Genomic DNA, 24368 nt, shown 5'->3' with positions numbered 1-24368 from the left:
TATCGGGGATCTTATGACACGTCCGGCTGCAACGCAGGCTAGAAGAGTCTTGCCCAGGAAAAACACAATGACTCCGGCCAGGCCTCGCACCAGGACCGCTCGATCCGAGTCCAGCACACTAGAGCTTCTCGTCACCTTTCCATACTCCGCCCGTTATCACTATAACACCACTGGACGTCCCATTAATATTTATTGTTTCTCTATGTAATCTTGAAGTGCCCATAACCTACTTTTTACCTTGTAACTTGAATCTACACTATAAATCAATTTAATTCACTAAGCTCCTGGAGCTGAAACCTTCGGGTACAAAATCAAAGTTTACGTACTTCTAACTTTAGTAGCTTTAAGTATCACGGTAACACTCGACGTGCCCGGAAGATAACAGTCATCCGCGAATATTCCTGTTAATTCTTAGCGAATTCAAATTCTAAAAATGTTTCAGAGAATTTAAAAAAAATGTTCAAAAGGCGACACCTTTCCCACAATTTCGGTTTATAAAAATCATATAAATTTATTCGTGGGTGAAGGTCCTGCGCGACCTTGACGATCATTAAATGAATTGATCAGTCTTTCGATCAATTTACTTGGACACGTTCCTGCTCAAGTTTTACTTGTACTACAGGGTTAATTGGAGACTCCTACAAAAATTAAACAGGCTAAGTTTTAGGACATATTTACAAGTTAACTTTTTGAAGATATAAAATACCATACTGTTTCAAACTTTCTTTTCAAAATCTAATTATATAATTGATTCTGTTTCTCATTTGGAATAATATAATTGCCTTTTACATTATCACATGTAGGTCTTTTATGAAAATGTTCGACCTTTTCCGAAACACAGAGTGTAAACTTAAATTCTTAGCGACAGCTACACTATACAATAAATTCTCAAACTAAAAAGTGTTAATACTTTGCAGGAAAAATATATCATCAAAGCACCCGTCTTTCGGAATGTTTTGCAAAGACTTCGTGTAGAAAAAACGTAAAACTTTAAGCTACTTCTGAATGATAACGTCTCAGCATTCTAAGAGGTTATACAGTGGAATCTCGTTACTATCACTACAACTAAATCATAATAGTGTGGTCGTATTCAAGGCATTCTTTAAAAAAATAACAAGAAAATGACTGACTAGGCGTTTTCTTCTGGTCAAAAGAAGTGCCCGTAATAATGAGTTGATCGCGCTGACTGAGTGCTCTTGAGGCGGGCTTCAACTGACATTGATGTTAGAAGTTACGCTTTTAAACTTATTTCCCAGTTGTGTAATACCTGTGCTACACAATGTGCATGTTAAGATAACATAAAGTTCTTCCGGCAAACGCAATCTTTCCTTCAGTTTTAAAAAGTTGCAACAGTTCATTGTTTGCTCAGGAGTTTCTTGAGTCATGTATCGCCACAGTGAAGTGGTCTAGCCTTGTTAACCTGTGAGAGAGAACAGTGTATGTAACAAATAAACAACTGGTAGAAACTATGAGAAACAAGAAAGATTTGCCACTGACGAGTGTACATATTTTGTGTAAAGAAGATTTCATTTGAGACGAATAACTTGTTAACAGTCCAAAACAAACCAAAACTTCTTAGCAATAATAAAGAAAAAGTTACTAGCCATCAGAAGCACTACTGTTCACATAGGATTGGCACCAAATCTTTGATGCAGGGATTCGCTTGTAGAGGGAGTGTTATCCCTAGATCGTTAAACTTTGCTTCCAGTTCAAGAAAAACTATGAAAAGTGTGGATAACAGGAGCCAGTTGATCAAAGGGCAGATGACGCTATCCACCGGTTAAATCACTATCCAGTGGATAACTGTTGTTTTATGTTTGTATTCAAATGAAACTTAAAGTAATCGTCTTCGTATATACAGAAACTAATTAGAATTGTTTTCATTTCTCTGATAAACTTTCCAAAACATTGGCTCCGAAAACTAAGCACTTCATATCTTTCACACAAATCTCTTTCCTCTGACAAGATTTCTCCCACGTGTAAAATTTATACATTGCTTGTAAGAGTGGTATCAATTATTTCAAGAAATCCTCTACATTATTTTGGCGACTGCGAAATGTCTTCTGTGCAATGAATTGATACGATATGTTCTGCACGCGATTGATTTGACTTGTCATCTAGAGAACTTGTTTTTCAATGTTTCGAATATTTTCGCTCAGAGGTCTTTAACCACAATACATTTTTACATTCATCTTGAAAAAACCTTTTCATAAAGTGTACATCACCTTTCGAGAGTAAGGCCAAGAAAAAGCCTAACCTTTACTTTCCAAACGGCATGTGTTGAAATGACTCTTAACAATTCCATTATATTGGACCCACAGAGCAAACTACGCGACGAATGAAAGTCTTACCATGAACTAACCGCCACATTTTTCGAACAAGAGCTTCACACTGCTCCTTCCAGCTGAATTCATTATCGTAGCTTGTTCGTAAGCTTCGAATCTCTTGCAACCGCTCTGCTCGCTCTTTCAGACGGACAGCTTCGATTGCGTTGGCCCACTCTTTAGGCTCGGCTGACTCCACCACAAATGGCTTGCCTAATGGTAACGAACGCAGTGCATTTCCAAAACCCGAGTTTCCACTCACAAGAATGGGAAGACCAGCAGACAAGGCTTCCAGCGCAGTCAGACCAAAACCCTCCGTCCTGGACGGCATGATAGCAAGGTCGACCTCGCAAAACAACTCCTTCAATCTCTCCTTGTTTTGGACAAATTTCCTGACGACCAGTTGATCTTTAGAGATTCCACAGTGCAGCAACTTGTTTGCGACGTCCTCTTCTTTTCCATCTGGTTCGCCCACAAATATCAGACGGTACGAGCTGTCTCCCAGTTCAACTATTGCTTTAGCAGCAATGTCATATCCTTTGAGACTGAAGTCTTCTTGATCACCGCGGCCAAAAATCAGCACCCTAAACTTCTCGCTGTCGAAAGTGGCTTGCTTTACGACTGAAAATTCACTGAAAATACCTGGAGTTAGCTGAATTACATCTTGGCGTTCTTTGCACGATCGCAGGTAAGCAGAGTAGGCTTCCTTCAACTTGGGTCCAACAGCCACAACAACATTGGCCAACTTGCACAGGTCTACTTCGGTTCTGTTCTTCTCTTCACCTTTCGAAATGGCCTCGGAATAATTCTTGTGCATTCCGAGTTCCTCGGGTGCAGTATGCACTACCTGGACCCACTTACAACTGTGCGACTCTCTAATGACCTGGGCTTGTTTACCAAGCTTCGCTCCATGACCCAGAACGACGTCAATGGCAAGGTCTCTTGGTGGGAAGCTCAACCATTCAAGGGAGTCGTAGCCCGGACGTCTCTCTGCTTCTCTAATGGCAATGTTGTGGCTTTTAGCGACCCTCCTTTCTTCTTCAGAGCAGGCAAACTGTGGGACTAATAGAGTGACTTGTACTTTCAATTGCGCCAGCTGTAAGGCAAGCTCTCTACTTATGGTTGACAAGCCCCCCCTTTGACGAACGCCACTCACTGGCTAAGAGAGTTACATTCAAAACTCTATCGGACGTCCCTAGATTACCTTGTGCTGGCTCGCCCTGGGATTTACCAGCTACAGTGGAAAGAAATACATCCTGCAAGAGAATGAAAACGTCTTCATAGAAATGCAGCCAATTTTGTCGGTTTATATTGTAAGCGGGCATGAGATAATTCTTTCCTGCAATGCAAGACAGCATGACTTCTTCAACTTGGATTACTTGGGTGCGCGTCACGAAAACCAAAATAAATACAAGGGAACAAGTGTGGAAATTTCTCCGATGGTTTTATACCAAGCTTGTCAGATGTGAACAAAACAGGGGAATCCCATTACTATTGATTGCGACCTCAACAGATCTTCAGTTCTTTGCATGAATAACTTCCGCATTCTTCAATTTAAATGCTTCCCCATGGACAAGTAATAGGGACGACTGTTGCCTGATATTTAACAATAGGGACTTTAAGGTATGGTACGGCTAGGTTGTAGTACCACGGCAGTTAGTGAAGATCACTTCCGGTGACGTCATGACGCGCGTACCAGTACGGCTTTCCCGCCGTAGCCTTCCTTTCTACTACGGGAAAGTGCTTGGTTTCACGTACTCTTCACTACGTGAGTATAAGCCTGCAGTTTACTTCTCATTTTAACGCTTTTTCAACTGTTTGAACAGCCTAGTTTGAAGATAAAGTTCTCAATCATAAAAATCAGTTCTAAGATCATTGTTTCTTTGTCATTTGTACAGAAAATTTGAAAGATTTTAATACCTACAGCGAGAGGATCAATTCAGTCATATTAGTATCAGGCCGAACAGCCGTTTATAAGAAAGCTTCGTATGTTCTAATCTGAACTATAATTGTTTGTTACCGTTCAAAATGTATTTATTATAATCGAAAGTTTTGCATTTTCGGGCTTATCACGTAATCGTTGTACGAACAACCTGTCCAGTCCGTGTTGAAATCGAGCTTTTTCAGTATATCAGAGTTTATATTTTGTTTTGTGGTTGGAATTACAGGCGGTTCTATCAAGTTCTAAAAGGCAAATCTGAGTTCTGGGAGATGTAAGACGGATACAGGAGAAGGAAATCATTGTCATTAATCAAGTCTATTTTGTATGAAAGTAGAATGATCTCTGGTTTCCTTGAAAGTACTGTACGGGTCCGCAAATGATCCCAGGACCGCAAATGATCCCGGACCGTAAATGATCCCGGACCGTAAATGATCCCCAAATTGGACCGCAAATGATCCCAGACCGGAAATGATCCCCGATAGGGACCGCAAATGATCCCGACTAAAAACTCAGGAATGGCATGGATGGTGGGATGGTGTGGATAGGGAATTGGCGCTCGTGAATACTGATGATTTTATTAAAGCCATCTTATAATTATAGTGGCTTACAACTTGCTTTTTTTTTCATACTTTCGACTAAATTTTGTTGCTAACTACGATGTTATGAATATCACCACTCAATCATTAAAACACGACTTGGCTTGCATTTCTTTGCAATTCTCAGTAAAATTATGATCAGTGCAACATACGCTACATATCCTCCTTTGTTAAACATTGATAGTTCGGTGTTATAGTGAAGTCACATTTTATCAGCCATTAACGCCTCTCGTCTGAAAGTTTTAAACTAAAATCTAACCATGAAGCAACTATTAAGGAAGACGCTGTCACCTGAGTAGACCCACAAGCCTACAACGCTTCATCACGTTGCAAAGCACGTAGTGTGTAGCACTGGAAATTTGAACAAATTTATTTTGTAATTTTTCCTCGGTCGTATTTTGGCTTTGATTCCTCGGAAATGACCACTTGAGTATTCTAAGAAGCCAAAATTCCAAGCTATAGTTATGAAGTTCGGCTTCATGACCAAGCAAGGTCAAGGCTTGCTCTCCGTTTTGAGTGTTAGCTGTTTGATAGATGTTTGATACTTTCGCCACTGGGATTTAGAGAATGTTTACAAGTATGTAAAGACTTCTAATTCAATAGATCGTCTTCACGTGACGTATTTCTATCCTCATCAGGCAAAAGAAGCGGTATATTTATATCTGTTTACAATTAGCGTGCTTCGTTTGGTAACCAGAGCATTTTGAATTTCAGGGTTATGGAGGTTGCGTGACACAACGCTACGATCGAGTTTGTTGAAAAATGTATACTTATCTCATGATTTTGAGCCTTTTTAGAAGTTAGAGCATTAGGAAAAGTGCTTATATAAACGCTTGTTTGTTTAGTACTGATAATCAGTCGCCTAGAAAGCCAAAGTAAGTTCCAGATGTTTACACTACATTCCAGCCGCCATATTGGTGTACCACGGATGGATATCAACATGGCGTTTTCTTACTGGGCTCTGTAAATTTTTAGGAAACATTTACGACGAATTTCTGAAGTTTGGGGAAACGCGCAGGCCTAAAACCTGGAGAAGTGTCTTATTTAGTTATCTTCTATAACGTACATCACAATTTCTTAGCTTTTTCCATTGGTTGGTTTTCGATTTATTATTTTTTTTTAATTGCGTGACAATGAAAACGATCTGTACCGTTCGAAGAACAAAACAGCAACTGTGGAATATTTTTTTGTAAAATGACAAAACATGTTCTTTAGTTCATATTTTTTGTACATGTTCTCACCTTCCTCTGATATAAATCCATGCCATTCCTTTTTTTTTTTAGTCGGGATCATTTGCGGTCCTGGGATCATTTGCGGACCCGTACAGTACTCATTTTTGTAAAGACACGTAGAGACTGCACATACCGTTGCCGTACAACAAAATTTTAATCACTTGAGTTTGGCGGGTAAAACACCGTTGTCAACCTAGTCCCTCGCGGCCAAAGTAGCCGTAGTAGCACTTCGCCGTAGCGTATCTTAAAGTCCCTAATTATTCGCCAAAGGCAAAGTGAACATTGGCGAATATTCACCGAGACGAAGTCGAAGTGAATATTCACCAATGTTCACTGAGCCTGAGGCGAATAATTGTTTTAGTATAATTTTCAGACGTGAATATCAAGGACTACAAAATAACGGACTAAAACATAGAAACACAGACGCAATTGTTCGTGTGCATACACGTATGCAGCCGTAGTACATCGATCATCGAGTTCGGCAGCAAAACAAACGAGCGAAACACTACCTACGAAAAATAAATTCATCCGGTACCGTTTTATCGTTGTTGACTTCCTTCACAGTTGTCATCATCACCTAAAAATGAGTAGCTTAAGCCTTTAGTTTGAAGAAAGATAAATTTCGGTCAATCGATCTGACCTGCCGGCGATCTACGCAACCACTGCGTTTACAATTCTTAAAAGCCTTGAATACGAGCTCTTAAGAAGATTTTTGGTCCAAGGGCGGCAGCAGTCATTGTGAAAATTCTCCATTCTTTCAAATATCCTGGACTTGGAGCGATGTCTTTCGAATAAATGAAAACTTCATTCAGCAACTGTCCGCCATGTTTACTTCCCAAGATGGCAAAGATGGCGAGCTTACTAACCAAGCTCTAGCGGGGTGAATATAGCGTCATATGATAAGCTTTTCGACCAAAACAGAATGTCCAATTCTAATATTCACCTCTGAAAATTATACTAAAGGTAGATAATACCTTTTGCGTTTGATTTGCAACACCCATGCTGAACTACGATGTCAACCACTGGTGTTATTACTTGTGAAATACATTACTTTTTATTCATAAATCAAACCTGGCTTGTTCTTTGTGGGTACCACTTTTCCAGACCACGAACTGTGAGTACTTTGCCACTGACGCTCTTCATGCAGATCAAGCGTCCTCCTTGTTTTATTTCAAGGAGGTGCAGACAATCTTCGTGAGTGCACAAGGTTTGGCTGTGGTTTGCACACACTTGACCTCCCTGCAGACAGTAGGGGCATGCAACACAGAACTCGTACCGCAGATTACCAAGGTACTGAAACTGCTTCAACAAATCTTGTAAAGTGTCTTCCACAAACAATCGCACACTTCTTGCTGTTTCTGGCGATGTCGAAACTGGAACTGCTTCCTCTTCAGTTCTTTGCTTGAGGGAAATCTTGATGAACTTCTTTTTGCAAATCAGAATCATATCATGTATTATTTGCCGACCAACAACAAACCAAGCTCCATCTCGGTACAGGTTTGGGGGTTGTACGGATCCAATCTTGGAACACCAAGATATCGATCTTGAAACAAATTGAGAGAAGAATCCATGCGGAACAAAACCATCCACAAAATGAAGATACAACGGGCAAGGATCGGTGGGCGATGGCTCCAGTTTACCAAGGTCTTCAGGTGGCGACTTAAGCTGAGCGGGTACAAAGTACTTCACATTACTTGGCGAAGCTGAGAACTTGGCGATCAAACCAAATCGCTCCATCATGTCTAAGATGTCTTCCTTGACAAGGCCTTGCTGAATGAATTTGGAAAAGACACGATCGACAAGTTCCATGCTCAGGACACCGCTTGTCTCTACCTCCAGCCAGCACTTGGATTCTACGGGATACTACCAACAAACAGAACACACTTACGTTGCATAATTATTTTTTGCCGAAGCAAAGGAGATTTGTGAAAACAACGTTCAACATGTCCCGAACATCTGACAAGAGAAAATCTGAGTCCCCGACGGCATTTGCACCCATTACCTCCCATATATCAGCTGAGTGCTGTAACCACTGACCTATGGAGAAACTCATGGTTAGCGAGGCCAGAATTATACTACAATGCTAAGGGATTATTTTTCACTCTAACCCTGCTGGACCTTGCGTTCTTTAATTTGTCTCACGTATGTTCACTTGCATCGGTAAAAGAGAAAAGAAACGGAAAACGCCTCTCCTAAAGAGTTTTGTCACTGAGGTATGATGTATCTTAAGACTTCAGCCCGCATTTTACAGGTCCGTCTTTCACAGCCTTCCTTAATCTTGCTAAATTTAACTATCCCGACAGCTTTTTGGTTTTACCAAATTTTAAGCTATTACTTTCAGACTTTATTTGAACGTAGTTTTAATCTATGGTAAATAGCTACTTTAGTAACTCACACCCCTAATGCGCTTGCCTTCGCCCAGAGGAATAGATCTCATTTAAAAGCTGTCCTCAATAAAAATATGCGTAGGTCCATATGACCAAGAGTTTGCTTGGGGAATATTCTAGGCGTTTCGTATAGAAGATACGCTTTTTAAGAGCTAAGCATAACGTCTTCGTACCGCTTTGTTGAAGGGTGGTATGGTTATCAGCATCTTGAATAGCTCAATTAACCATTGCGCCTTCAGTATGACTGTGCTGCGGTGCTTTACAATCATTCCGAGGTCATGATAAAAATGTAGCATGGCGTAGAACCGGTCTTCATCCTCGATAAAGCACACTTCTTTGGCATACGTTTGAAGTTGTTCCACATTCATGTGATACACATTCTCAGCTACCAAAGCTTCAACGACCTTTTCGAAGTTGAACCACCTAAAGAACAATCAAACAAAATAACTAATTAGCTTCGAAAAGTATTCATATATTCAATATCTCCCCCTTGAAATTTTTAAAAACAAAGTTAAACATAACATCTTTCAACCATATTGCCAACATTCACCTGAAACTTACTAGTCAATTGTTTATTGCTAATTTACTTTATTCCTAGGTATTTAGTGATTTAGTGATTTGTTCCCGCCGTTTACTTATTTATTCATATTTTTCATTTTTCTCTTATTTTGTCTCCTTTTTTTTTGTAACCAAGAGTTTTTATAGTTTGGTGATAAAGTGTATGCTGTATTGAAATCTCCTAACCGATGACATTCCAAAACATGGGCTTCGAAAATTCCACGAGAGGGATAATTGATAGTTCCAATAGGAAAATTTCACAGAAAAAATCTTGGGAAATGCTATATGTTATCAAGATGACATATGAATGGAAAATTCCCATCGAGAGATTTTTACGGATATTTGCCCTGTAAAATTCGCAAGAAAGTACATGAAAAATCCCCATGTAATACTTCATAGAAATTTTAAGTTTAATCAAATGTAAGACATGGCTCGTCAGAAATCCTAGTTTCTCGATAAGAAGACGCATTTCTTTTTTACTAAATTCATTGGAGGGTATTTTCTTGCTTCTCTCCACTTATATAGCCTAAATACTCTCCTCGATCTTTCAATGAATGCAGTTACAAATAAAGTATATACGTTCCAAACTCTCTTTCCAAGGATAGTATCATATTTTTTATATTAAATGTTGGTTCTCTAAGATAGAGTTGTAAATAAGCCCTTCCAGCATTTATTTGAGGTGTAGTATTAGGTTAAGCTCTAATGGTTAAATATATGGCTGTCCAAAATGATAAACAAAAACCTTTGCTAATAAACTCAAGACCAAAAAAATGCAGTGAAAACTAAATGCCGGGTCTACGTACAAGGCCAAGTTTGAAATGAACGCCACAACGTTTAATCGAGAAAATACGGTCAGTACACAGTAATGAAAAGATTGAGGGAAAATGGAAACCCTAGTTGTGCTGATGTGATAAAATGACTGCAGACAGACAGACCCTAAATTTACTACACTACCGATGTGTAGAACTATGAAGTGCACGAACTGGTATAAATGAAATACATAAAAAGAAAGAGACATTCGCAACCAATTTAGTTGCAAAGAAACCCAAAAAGGTCTCAATGGGAGACCATAGCAACTGAATCCTTTTTACAGGCCTCTTGTGCAACTGTTGTTATTGCAAAGGTCTGAATATCTCTTTCTCTTGCGATATCACTTTACTTGACTGGTATCTTCTCCCCCATGTATGGCTCCTTCCTCAAAACATCCATGATTTTGGTCCGAAGAGCATGAATTCCATCATTACTAGCAACATCAGTGTCACTGCCTCGCCCTGTAAATTACAAATGGCAACAAGCTGTAAAGCATCCAAACGAAGTTAAGCGTCAAGTCCTGAGTGAATGGCAGTTGTTACAGAGGAGCTCTTATTACCTGTGTCTTCTCTACACACGTTTGCTGATTTGTGCTACTTTCTGCTAGAATTCGAAAGCATGGCTCAGGAAAGATATTATTAAACAAACATACTCTAAAATTAATGGCTCGTTAAACGAAAACAAAAATAAACCTTTTGAGGTACCTTTGGCAGAGGATGTAAACAATGTAAATCTTTCCAGGGCTATCTGTACCGCAATACATATTCAAACTGCTCCCTCCATACAAAACAACGTCAATTCTAAGAAAGGCATGGCCAGTATTTGAAGAAATCTCGGTTTTACCAATTTGCTTTACTGATGGATTTCATGAATAAACCAAATGCAGACTTAAACCTGAGTTAGGTAATAGTCATGTATAAAATGTCTGTTCATTGTAAGCTGAAATGTTTTATTTCAATCAGTGATCCAGCACAAAAAGATCGTTTACCTGCTTGTCGTTTACGCCTTTGCGCAGGCTTCACAAACAAATTCTTCATCTTGCGTAACAATGACTTATCGCCCAGCGTGTTGTCAATGCTGAAGAATGGCCGGATAACATGCCTCTCGTATTCCTTACCAGATATTCCCTGCTGTATCTTTGATGTCGTAGCCTCGATATCCTCGAATGGTTTATCAGCATGTGTGCCAACAATGAACACTGGAGGTCGGAGATAGGGCAGCATGTCGCCTGAGTTGCCAACCATTTCCTCTCCTGTTGGTCTGATACTGTGGATTGTTACCAGCCATGACAGCAAATTCTCCAGATTTGTTTCGTTGTTTGGGTTTTCCAAAAATTTATCACGTGTTCCTTGTCGAACACAGGGCTGGGCTGGGGCGTCTAGTGCCTTGCTAAGGTTGTGCACCAGGACATACACTGCTCGTGATGACAGGAACACAGGATGAGAAGCGTAGTACAGGTGCTGTCCGGCAAAATCCCACAAATCTACAGTAACTACGGTTTCTCTTTTGTCAGCAGCATTTTCAGCGTCACCATGCACACCTTCAAGCATATCCTTCAACCGCTGATACGCATGTTTTGTGACGTCATCTGGAGGGGAGGTTGCATCCATCTTAATGTTGAATTTTTACTTGAACTTACACTGCTGTCATCTGGAGGGTCTTCAACGGTAGTCTTTGTTACAGCTTGCACTCGCATTTCACTCTCTGGCGGGGAAATGGTCGAGTTCTTGAGATTGCCAACATTTTCAGGAACCTAAAATGGAGTTTTTAAAAGAGGAAGCATTTTCGTTTCATTAGGACCTGCTTATTCCAGTATATATAATTACATCTGAGAAATATTGTAGGAGTACTGAGAAAGAACTGTCACATTTTTGCCCACAAGGACTCACCTTGCACAATAAATGAGTCAGCCTTATCTATCTAATCTGACTACAATTCGATCAAAGCCCAAATATTGTGTATACTACCTCCTTTTCTACGTATCGTAATCCTATGTTTAAAAAATGCCTAGTTTTATGCTCTTAGAAGATAGGCACACGAGTCTCATGCTGTGGCGCCAAGCAACAGTTCAACCGTGCTATGTTGCCTGGGTGTGGAATCAAAGTAAGTGGCAAATAAGTCAAACAGGAAGTAGCTATCAGTGCTGTCTGGGACGTTACTCTTGGCCTGTCAGTGTTACTCAGTACTGTTATACACTGATCACTCCTCAAACTCGCACACGTAGCTACTAATAACCTCCAGCCACCAAAAGAGATTATGTATGGTCACTTTTAGTGTCGTTATATATTAACATCGACCATACCATTCACTTTTAAACTAGAGTCGCCCCAGACTTTAACATTCAAACCTGATTCATGTCAGAGCTGTTTGTGCCCAGCTCCATTGTTGATTCTTCACCCGTCAGTTCTAGCTTTGATTCCATTCCGGAATCTTCCTTTACTTCATTGACTATCCAGTGATACTGTTTTTCAGCTAACATTCTTGATATGTCTTCAGAAAATTCCGCCAGACTTGGCTTATTCTCGCTAGTGGAATTCCAGTTTTTTACTTGTTCGACTTCAATCTCGCAGACTGAAGGATCAACTTCGATTCCCTCAGTGCTCTCTTCTTTAGGGTTAAATGGCAAACCTAAAAGAGACTTCTTCAAACTTGTTTTGCCAGCACGATCCTGGCCGACCAATAATACTCTACCGCGGTAAACATTCACAGATCCATCCTTCAGCGCTTGTTCATAGAGCAGCTTTGCAAAACCTCCTTTCGCTTGTATTTCTACAGGAGTGTAATTGTAAGAAAATGCAGTGATGTTTGTGGGCTTATTTATTACGCATGCATGTTTGTCAGCTTATGCATTATGCGTGCATAAGGAGGACGAGGAGAAGGGGAAGGAGAAGGAGGAAGAGGAGGAGGAGGAGGAGGAAGAGGAGGAGGAGGAGAAGGAGGAGGAGGAGGAAGAGGAGGAGGAGGAGGAAGACGAGGAGGAGGAGGAGGAAGAGGAAGAGGAAGAGGAAGAGGAAGAGGAAGAGGAAGAGGAAGAGGAAGAGGAAGAGGAAGAGGAAGAGGAAGAGGAAGAGGAAGAGGAAGAGGAAGAGGAAGAGGAAGAGGAACAGGAACAGGAACAGGAGGAGGAAGAGGAAGAGGAAGAGGAGGAGGAGGAGGAGGAAGAGGAGGAGGAAGAGGAGGAGGAGGAGGAGGAGGAGGAGGAGGAGGAGGAGGAGGAGGAAATGCCCACACCAGGATTTGCACCGCAAACCCTTTCATCCGACTTCCAATTCCCTGGCTGAATCCTTACCACTGCGCCACCCTGTTATAATTCATTAATTGTGAGGGAATACTGTCGTAAGTTAAAGAGAAAAAAGAAAATAAGTAAAAAGAGTTGAACTCATAGCCTCCCGCTCACAAGGCAGATATCGTCTCCACTGCGCCACACTGACAACTATAATATTATGGCGAAAATATTGAATTAATCGTTTTTTACCGAAGCCCTGGGTAGTTAAAACAGCAGGCTCAATTACGTTCCTAGCACAAACCTCATTTATTCTTGTACTTTTATCTTTCTAGTAATTGCCTAATCGTAAGACTACAATACTTCAACCCAATGAATAAAACTAGCTATAAGCACACAAGTACGCATTGCCGACCTATTTTTCTGATTGCGAAGGCTCTATATAAGGGAATTATTTTAAATTGGTTGTTGTTGCATACTTCAATCACAGAGGTTTGCAAGTGACCGGAAAGTATCAAATAAGCACAATCTGCGATCATGATCGCGTATCTCATTCGTAAAATTCTAACATAGCTTTAAGGCTTAGGAAACTAAAACAAATTAAAGAAATAACACTGAGGTTGAGGCACGAATAAACAATTTCTTTTGTTTTAGTAAGGTTTTTAGAATTGACCCACTACCACTAACTTTAAGAAATATGCAGCCATACCAGTTCTATGCTAGACCATGATGCACCAGTGCATGAAATAAGGTAAATGGTCCTATTTAATGCTAACCTGCAATGTCTATTGACATCCTTTGTGGTTTCAAATCCATTAGCGTCATGAGCCGTTCAATTTCTTCAAACTTCAAGGGGTTACCTGTCACGGAGAGCTTTTTAAGACGATGTAAGTCCACGATATATTTAAAGACTTTTTTCATTTTGTTGTTCCTCAATTCCAGCTCCTCTAGATTTTCCAGATTTTTCATTTTTTCCGGTAGTGTTGAGAGTTCATTGTCATTCACAAACAAGTGCGTCAGGTTGATCAGAGTAACAACAACTTCAGGAAACTGTGTTAGCTTGTTGTGGTTCAAATTCAGCTTTGTAAGGTTTGACAGGTTACTTGTACTATGTGGTAACTTTGCGAGCTCATTGTGTGAAAGGTTCAGTACTTCCACCTCCGTCATCAGTTCTGTGACAGCGTATGAAATCCTTAACAATCTCTTCCCTTCCAGATTTAAAGCCTTGCTATCTTTACGAATTGTCTTCGTTAAAGTAAGTTCACTCTCCAACTGGTGCGCTACAAAAATAATAATAATAATTTCTCATTCAGTTGTTTTAGATAAAAGGTTCCTTTTGTCAATTTAGGACTCAGCTCTCTCTGATGTGCAGTATCAAAACTGCAAAACCGAAACATGCATTGTCAATAATGCCTCAGTACTATTTAAATCCTTACTGGACACGAGAAAACCATGTCAGCGGTTTAAGCTTAAGCAGCAGAATATTAAAAGCAATTGCGCCGCACCAGCAATGTGGTGTTCGCCAAAGATATGGAACAGCGACCCAGGACAAGTGTCAGACTTTACAATGCTTTTCACATCCGGGCCTTACAACAATGACTCCTTACCATCAATCCAAAGAATATCTGAAGGAATTGGAGAAATGGTACAAGCAAAGCAGTCTTAGAAGACTCTGTTGAGGTTAAGGACCCAGGATAAGGATGCGTTTAACACTACACTTTTCGCCAACTCACAAAAGAGCTGGAACACAGACATAAGTCAAGAGTGGTACAACTTTAAAAGTCACAGGTTAGGCTGTACTGAAATTTTATAATTTGGCTAGTGACATACCTTGCATACAGTGGCTACGCCCGCATTACGAGCGGCAGTCAAAAACAAGCTGCCCTTAAAATAGTCTTTTTCTTCGCAGTTAACAAAAATAGAGAGAATGGCAAAGTTGCTTTGGCCTCTTCTCAAACTTCACTCGAGAACCTTAAGTTTAAGGTACCACTATACTCCAAAATTGACCATTTTTCAAAAAAATTGTTTTTCGCTTGTTCCGATAAATCTTATTGCGATCTTTCATTTTAAAAAAAATTATATGAAAAAAGATTGACTCTAAGCAGTTATGAACGAAAAACCCTTCTTTGCATTACCTCTAACTGATAGCTGTCAACGGGTTGTCACGAGAAGTACATAAAAAGTTGCGTGACAGATTGCCGCGTAGTACGATTGCCTACATTTGTGTTTGATAGTCGACGAGCTGTTCTGAGTGTTCTCCGTTTGCAGATTGTTGATTTGAACTTAAATATGTCGTCGATGTCTTCACTTGTCCATTTGCAAGTGCGAAGAAATTACTACATAGCAAAATGCCGGGGCAGAAATGTTTCCAAAACAATCGATCAGAATTGGACCGATGGTTTAGCTGGCCAGCGACAAAGGTTCCTGCTGCGAGCAGGAGCAGTTTCTTGTACTGGACGAGGAAGATATTTGACATTCTCTAAGCATTACTCCCTTGGCGCCGTCCGAAGAGGTCACGGTAACATATCAACTCAATCGAAATCTCGTGGGTTTCCTTTATGTTGTTTACGAGTGCGCCCTTTCATTGCCTACGGCATCTCCAAGCAAATGCGTTATACAGATCGAAAAGAAGAAACAGAACCGAAAAATATTTTCTTACTAACCTGGGTACACGAGCGGTGGAATTCAGATCTTGCAAAGGATATATTCCGCCGGAGGCAACATTTAAAGGAGTAACCCGAAAACACTGGCCCCCGGTCCGCGGATCCTCACTACGGACCGGGTCCGCGGACTACCTATGGACCAGTCCACGTACTACCCCTACTGACCCCCTCTAAGGACCATCCCCAAAATAGAATAAAAACAAAATCGTGTCGGCGAAATTTCAAACGTTACATTGTGCAAATATAACAGACTTGGGTTCAGGCTCGGGCGCAAGTTATATCATTACACATTGCCATTTCCTTCGGTGTGGCCATTCAGTATATGAAAGACCGGGAAGCCTCCGGGTAACCTCAAGAAAACCTCTGGGAAGCCTCGAAATTTGTGCTCTTTCCCCTCTGCCATTTTGTTTAGCCCATTCCCCCGTGGGTTCGTGAACTCGTTCCAGGCTTCACAATCTGCTCAGCGGAATTACAGATACAAACAAGCTTAAAAAACTCAGAAACACATCTTACATAGCCAGATTGAGCCACGAATGGAAGGTTACAACTTTCGTTCTTTTTGCCATCGGCATCTCCTTACACTGAAAACAGCTTTTAGGCATTTTTTTTTGGGGGGGGGAGGGGTGGGAACGGGGGTGTTAAAACCCAAGTCTCTTACATTTGCACAGTTTAACACTCGAAATTTCGCCGACACGATGAATCTATTAGACAACCCATAAGTGGAATCTATATTTATTATTTTTACACTATTTTGGGGTGGTCGGTAGAGGGGGTCCGTTGGGGTAGTCCGTGGACCGGTCCGTAGGGTAGTTAGCGGACCCAGTCCGTAGCGGGGGTCCGCGGACCGGGGTCAGTGTTTTTGGGTTACCCACATTTGAGCCCGCTTTGTAATTGATACCAACTCCATTGGCAAAGTAAAATGAGCCTTCACTTTATTGATCAAGGCGTCATTATTTTCACACCTTTTGTGTAATTATCTCATTGCACCGTAAGAACGCCTTCAAGTATATTTTCCTTCGTATCTCAAAAAAAAAAAAATTCAGCGAGTGAAGAACACCTTTTGAGTTCGTTTTTAGCGAGTTTTTAAGGTTTTTCGCTGAAATTTGGAGAGAATGTTGTCCGATAATCAGGCAAAAAAAAACAGGTGTCGGGAAATTTTTAGTTTTCGCTTCTTTCAAAAGTTATGACTATTTTAGTGAAGAGAATGCATGTTTTATCAAATTTCAAAGTTTAACTGCGTGTCAAAAACAAACCCGACAAAAAAAAATTCTCGACTCCGTTTTTTAAAGAAAGGTGTCAAGAAGACATAGCGATGTTAATCCTGTCCTCTCGCTCAAACCCGATCGGAAACGAACTTGATTAGTGAACCTCTGTACTTTGGGAAATAGAGCGCTATATTCGCTATATATTTTTTTATATATTATCTTAATAAATATACTTTCGTAATCTACAATTCTTAAACTTTCAGAAAATATATACTTTACTGGAGTTTTCGTCAAATGTCCGACCGTAAAGCGGCGCAAACGAATGATGGTTGTTTGGGGTATACTGATACCTTAATTTGACGAGGAGCAACATATTTTGCTCAAAATAGCACAACTAATATGCTATCTGGCGACACTCGGCGAGTTAAGAGCGAGTCGCCGGACACGCCCGGGGAAGCTGATTTTCGGCGCTAAATTAAAAGCTTGGAGACACAAAATTTTGCATATTTTTCACTTTTTACAATCTGCTGTGGCTTTCGAAGTTATAGTTTTCTTTATGTTAATATTCAACGCTGTCTCTAGTGAGAAAAGTTTCCCGACTTCAATGTGTTTCCTGTTAACAAACATTGACATCGACAATAGTTTTACCCGGCCCTGCTGAATCCTGATTGGTCGATTCAAATTAATAAAATAAATCACTTTATTACAGTGTAAAAGTCTTTAGCACTACTGTGCTAATTAACGACACTGAAATGAGTAAACAAATATTGTAAATTGAACAGAAACATGTTAAAAATCCAAACTGGCAGGAGACTGAGCAGTTGGCTATTTACAAAGCGTGGAGGAGTTGAATCTGGGACCACCAAACACAAATCCATCTAGTGGCAGGAAGGAGATTTGAATTCGGGACCTACGGATTACAAATCCAGCGCCCTAAAGACTAGGCCACGCTGCCTCCTCCAGACTCTCCTCCAGGCTCTCCTCCAGGCTCTCCACCCGTATGCAAGGTACCAAATATCAAGCTATTAAGGAAGTGCCTCGACAATAAAACAAAGCCAGACAGTCACAGGGGAGGCCACTGGGGTTTGCGGTGCTTCCTTATGTTGAGGGTGCATCTAATCGTTCGGGTTGCGTCCTCCAAAAATTTCACATTTGACTATCTTATAGACCGCTAAGAACATTACCTCATAAAACGCCCAAGGACCAACCAACGATCTAGGGATCGTATACAAAGTGAGGTGCTATTACTGTTTCTTCGCCTAGATTATGGAGAGTACTTGTAAGCGCAGAGGAAGCAGCGAATATGCAACACATGAAGACTCTTTACAACTTAACTAAAACGATCTGCAACGACAAACCAAGGCAGAGCACAGTTGTCAACGACAGAAATGGTAACGCCTTAACCAGCGATGAGGATAGAAGGAAGCGGTGGAGAGAGCATTTCATGGAGATACTCAATAGGGAGGAGCCAGCCTACCCGATCAACGAAGAAGATTGCGAACAGCAGGACATAGCTGACATAGACACGAGACCTGTGAGCAAAGCTGAGATAAGAAGGGCAATAAAGAGTCTTAAGAATGGTAAAGCCCCTGGTGAAGATATGATAACAGCAGAACTACTGAAGGCAGACCTTGAATTTACAACCGACAGAGTGAAAGAACTTATAGACACGATTTGGAGTCTGGAAAAGGTCCCACGTAAATGGAAGAGGGGACTCATTATTAAGATACCGAAGAAAGGGAACTTAAGGGAGTGTAAGAACTGGCGGGGAGTGACTCTCCTACCAGTTGTTAGCAAGATATTGGGAAGAATTGTAATTGATCGCATTCGCCTGGGGATTGACCGCAGGCCCCGTAAGGAACAGGCTGGCTTTAGATCTGGTAGAGGAACTACGGAGCAAATTTTCATCTTATGCAATATATTATCTTCTACGAAAACCACCGAGATCCTGGTCCATGCTTTTGTGTCTTCCAAACTCGACCACTGCAACTCTCTTTTGTACAATGTACCGAAGTGTGCCTTAAAAAAGCTCCAGTCTGTTCAGAACGCCGCTGCCCGACTTATCACCTGTTCCCGAAAGTACGACCACATCACTCCAATACTGAAAGAATTACACTGGCTTCCTTTTTCTGAACGCATTAAATTCAAGATTATGTTACTTACCTTTAAGGCTCTTCATCAACAATCTCCTGTCTACATTCAAGACCTAGTAGCGTACTACCAACCTTCCAGAATCCTCCGATCATCACACTTATTACTTCTTAACCCCACGAATTTTCACCTGAAGACATATCGTTCTCGAGCTTTCGCTGTTTCCGCTCCTGAACTCTGGAACAGTCTACCTGTTTCTATCCGCTCATGTGACAATCTAAGTTCTTTTAAATCTAAACTCAAAACTCATCTTTTTAAGAAAACTTATTATTCTTAGCGATTTTTACTTTCTATTACTTTCTTAAATGCACATTTTCAATTATTAAGATTAGTACAGATCATTTTGGCGAATTGTACAGCGCCTAGAGCAGGCATGGATAGGCGCTATATAAATATTTATTTATTATTATTATTATTATTATTATTATTATTATTATTATTAGAGCAAGTGAATGAATGGCAGGCAACTCTCTATATCAATTTCGTAGATTTCGAGAAGGCGTTTGACTCAGTGCACAGAAATGGCTTATGGATGATAATGAATCAGTATGGTATCCCACAGAAGATCATCAACATAGTTAAAGCGCTGTACGATGGCTTTGAATGTGCTGTTGTCGAGGAAGAAGCAACCTCAGAATGGTTTGAACTAACGACTGGTGTCAAGCAAGGATGTACAATGTCTGGCTTTCTTTTCCTGCTCATTATAGACTGGGTAATGAGGCATACTGTGAAAGAGGAGGGAACCGGACTGAGGTGGAAATTTACATCAAAACTTGAGGACCTCGACTTTGCTGACGATGTAGCTTTAATTTCCTTAACACAAAGACACGTGCAGTTGAAAACAAACAGACTGGTAGAAAATACAGAAAGGACAGGCCTTCGGGTAAATGTCGGGAAGTGCAAAGTCATGAGAGTCAATGCAAGGAATAATGAAGCCATCACAGTGAATGGTCTGGCGTTGGAAGATGTAGAGAAGTTTATCTATCTAGGAGCCACAGTATGTAAACAAGGGGGCGGAGAAGAAGACATCAAGGCTAGGCTAGGGAAAGCGAGGGGAGCGTTTGTGAAGCTGAATCGAGTATGGAATTCCAGCAGTGTGTCGAGGAAGACGAAGATCAGGCTACACAAAACATTGGCCAAACCAGTTCGCATGTATGGTTGCGAAACATGGAAAATGAACGAAGGTGATGCTAAGAAAATCGATGTGTTTCAGAACTGATGCCTGAGAAGGATAATGAAGATTAAATGGCAAGATAGGATTAGTAATAGAGAGCTACTGGAAAGGGCTAACGTGGAGAGGTTGAGTGAAGAGGTAAGAAGGAGATGGCGATTCATTGGACACATCCTCAGACAACAACCTGACAATGACTGTGTTACAGCCCTGACATGGACCCCAGAGGGAAAAAGAAGGAGAGGCCGGCCAAAAACAACCTGGCGGCGCACAGTAGAAAAGGAGAGATCCAAAGCAGGGTGGCAGTCCTGGAGAGAGGTGCGCACTGCAGCGCAAGACAGGAATCGATGGAGGGCACATGTGGAGGCCCTATGCGCCAACTTGGCGCCAGGGGACAGGTGAAGGTGAAGGTGACTTGTAAGCGCTCGTGGAGCTCGTAAGGAGCAAAACATGCGAGCAACAGCGAATCAGCAATTAAACAACATACTGAGTCCAGGGATAAACAACTGATAGATGCCCGGGTCTTCGAACGAGGTGTGACCAAATACCACGAGAGGAGTTACATGTAGGAGTTAGGGCAACGATGACGTTAACGAGGGTAAAACGGTCCCTCGCGCTTACGCATCTCTAATTCAAATTACAAACGACAGCACACAGCTTTGTAGCACAAGCAGTAACGAACCTTTTAACATTGTAGCTATGATGAAGGTCAACAGAAGTTACCAAAAATTTAGTAAAACAAAAACAGATCGGTTTTTCACTCACCTACTGTTACGAACAACTTTTCCACATTCTCACCGGTTAATGCTGACACTTCCATAAATAGATCCACATCTTTGTCATGTGCACAAGACTGACCATCCTACACAGTCAAATTCAAGCCGGAAACAAAACCCTGTTCAATGGTCTGAACCTGTAGTTTCAGTAGCCTAGGAGGGAAACTGGATTTACACAGGTACACTGTACACAGATAACCATAGGGCGCCGTTTGTAATGATCAATTATTTATTCTACTTTTGGTCGTTTATATTTTCGTGATAACTTGGTTTATTTATGATTATTCATTACTGACCACCCATTCACGAATAGTTTTTTTTTTTCTTCCACAAGAGTGCACGGTAACGAATCCTGCAATCTGATTGGTTTTCAGCGCGGTCCGGATTTTTCTAAATCTCTACCTACGGTCTTAAACTTTTGTCTTCCACTTTATAAGATAAGGAAAAATAAATAAGTTATTTAACGGCTTATAGTCGGTCCGCATGGTGAAAACCTGTGACCTCGGCCTTGCAAATGCTGCCCCACGCCGAAAATGCTGTCCTTTGTTACTTGAATAACGATCAATAGATTATAAGAAAAAAACTCTTCCCTGATGATGGTGTATCAGTTCTTCAACAGATATGGCTTCTCTAATTGCTCTTGTAACGGCTGTACACAACCTCGCGTTCTGACCTGATCCGTACGCCATATTTACTCAACCGCGGAGATCAAACTCTACGCAAACACTAAGCGCCTTCTTTATGTTACAATACTGCTGGGCGACATTTGAGCCCATCGAGTTGACACTAAGGTTATTTCAAATAACCAATTTCATAAAATTGAATTTGGCTATTTGAAATAATAGCGTTAACATCCTTCAAAACGTAAAAAGGACAGGCCGGCAAAGGGGTTTTAGTTGTAAGATGCCCAAAAAAAAGGTTCAGGGGATACAATGATAAAAGTTTCAACACTGAAACGAAATAATGGTTTAATTCGTCAAATAAATATCCGAGTAACGACCTCAGTAACGCCACAATGGTGTTATCTAATAATTAATATAAGCAACACAAAACTGGTTCTGACAAATAACCAAATAACGCAAGATTGGTTCTATCAAATAACTAAATAACGCAACATTGGTTTTATCAAAAAACAAAACCATATAAGAATGGTTTTATGACAAACCAATACATAGATGAATCGTTTTATGAAATAACCAAATGTTGTACGTTGGGTTTTAACAAATAACCAATTGTAGTAAAACTTTTTTTGTGTGAAAAGGGACGGTCAGTAGTGAATTATGATAAAAAAAAAAACCAACACTAACTGAAAAAAAAACCAACGGATAAACACTGAGATCAATCGAAAAACGACCGAAAAGTAAAATAAATGAAAAATTTACAAACGGTGCCTCATAGATAACTGGAAGCGAGCAAAATAAAACTCTGAGCAACGTCTAGCAAGTCATAGAGTTTATTGTGTGGAAGACCAGGAGGTGCGTGATGAAAATGAGAACTCTGTGTCTATATTTGCCGTGGCAGATCGCACGTAGATATCCTGTAATGGAACTTGATACCGATTAGCTAGGAAACTTATTACATTGAAAAAAATCAGACCGATGTAATGCAATGTATGTGCAAATTAATATAACGGATTTCCTCAAGAACTTGTATTCCTACGGTGTGACAGAATTGGATTTGATAATATAACTGCAGATTTTACAACTGACGTAAAGCTATGGCTACAAACACAAGTTACCTCAAACGTCACCTTCCTGTCGCTAACAAGATCTGCTTTGTTTCCTGCAAGTACTTCGAAAATATTTGGACTGAACTCACTCCGACACCCGTCAAGGCATTCCCTTGCAATTCGAAGTGAATCTTGCTGTGTTATGTCATACACAATAATAACAGCATCCTCACCGGTCACATGAACGGTATAGCCAAATCTTCCAATGCCACCAGTGTCGCTTAATATAAAGGACACTGCTCTGTCATGATAGTGATAAAGTTCGCTACACCAAAAGATATCTAGAAACAGTTAAATTAAAGTGGAAAAGATCTAATAAGTCAATATTAATTCAACTCGTTATATAAAATATGGTGGGGTCAGAATATCTCATTAGTCGAGCTCGGAAGATATACTGAACGAATATCGGCTCAAGACCGCGACAGTACAGACCGAGCGCAGTGAGGTCCATACCAAAAAATGAAAGACCGATATTTTCCTAGTATGGTACCAAGCAAACTTGGTTAATAAAAGATTGACTAAAAATGTCATAATTACTCGGGCTTCCGTAGGAAAGCCCGAGTCTTAAAATGCTAGCGTTTTGGTCGCCAAAAGGGGGGTCATGGTCCCAGGCGTTCCATGCGTAGACCACGGAAACTGGGGACGAGAAAGGCGAGATTGCTCGTTCTTCGTGACAGAATGCGGTGTTTTGCGAAGAAAGTTTTGGCAAGAATCGCGCCTTATACATTCATTTCACATACAAAGATGTCGATCGTTTTCAGAAAGGGTCGGTCCACGAATTATATTGCTTGAAAACCAGCCAGGCAAGCAAAGTTCACGCTCGAAACGTTCTCGTGAGATAACAACTGAGCCGATTGCGGTATGAGTTCAATCTACGAAACACTGGCAAAAAATAGGTAGTCAATGACGGTATGTGGCTACTGCTGTTATTATTTAGAACATTGCAGTAAAGCAAATCATACTGCAATAAAACGAGCTAAACAGGAAAACGTTTTTGGACTCGTAGCTCATTAAAAACATGCGACTTATTTCTTGCACCGCGCAAAATATATCGATCTCCAAAGTTGTAAAGATAAGACTTCCAGTAACTTGAATTAAATATCTTACCTCCAAGTTAGTTGGCTTTCTAGTTGGGTGCAAGAAAAAAAAAAATTGTGAATTTAGAGGCACACTGTGCGGGAGAATTAAACCTTCGATTGTGCGGGGAATTGTGCGGGATTATTGACGAACCAATGTTCTTCCCAAGTCCTAAGGAAAATCTGCATTGACGTTAGTTTAGCCAGTTATTTCACCAGTAGTTCAAATATATTTAGCAGTCTTGGCAATCGCCAATTCTTTAAGAAAAACTTTGTCTGACTGCAAAAGAAAATCATGTTGCGTGACATGAACTAGACGAGCATGAAACCAAAATAAATAGCAAAACAGAATGCCGCATCTTCCTTTATAAATGAGAGTCCTTTTTAAAAATACTCCTGCCTTGATTCAATAAAAATATGTAGCTTGAATATTTCTTCATAAACTGCGTTAAGGGTCGCAAATTCTTGGAAGTTATCCGCAAAATACCCCGGGCAAAATACACAACTTGAAAGTTTATGCAAATT

At 40.6% G+C, this 24368-nt stretch overlaps 1 pseudogene across 1 annotated transcript; it reads right to left on the bottom strand.

Annotated features, from left to right (window-relative positions):
• Positions 1-1459: 1459 nt before the first annotated feature.
• Positions 1460-23053, bottom strand: LOC145495881 (uncharacterized; annotated as a pseudogene). Its single transcript, XR_014050484.1, has 10 exons — positions 22777-23053; positions 21028-21124; positions 13849-14352; positions 13117-13150; positions 12197-12626; positions 10838-11602; positions 10199-10310; positions 8655-8904; positions 7166-7957; positions 1460-3580 (listed from the first exon to the last, which is right to left on the bottom strand). The product of XR_014050484.1 is annotated as an uncharacterized LOC145495881 (transcript).
• Positions 23054-24368: the final 1315 nt, after the last annotated feature.

The sequence above is a fragment of the Orbicella franksi genome, chromosome 8 (assembly GCF_964199315.1).
Source record: "Orbicella franksi chromosome 8, jaOrbFran1.1, whole genome shotgun sequence".
In the NCBI taxonomy this organism is placed as follows: Eukaryota; Metazoa; Cnidaria; class Anthozoa; order Scleractinia; family Merulinidae; genus Orbicella; species Orbicella franksi.
Note: the sequence above shows the minus strand (reverse complement) of the source record. Positions and strands in the feature narration are given on the sequence as shown.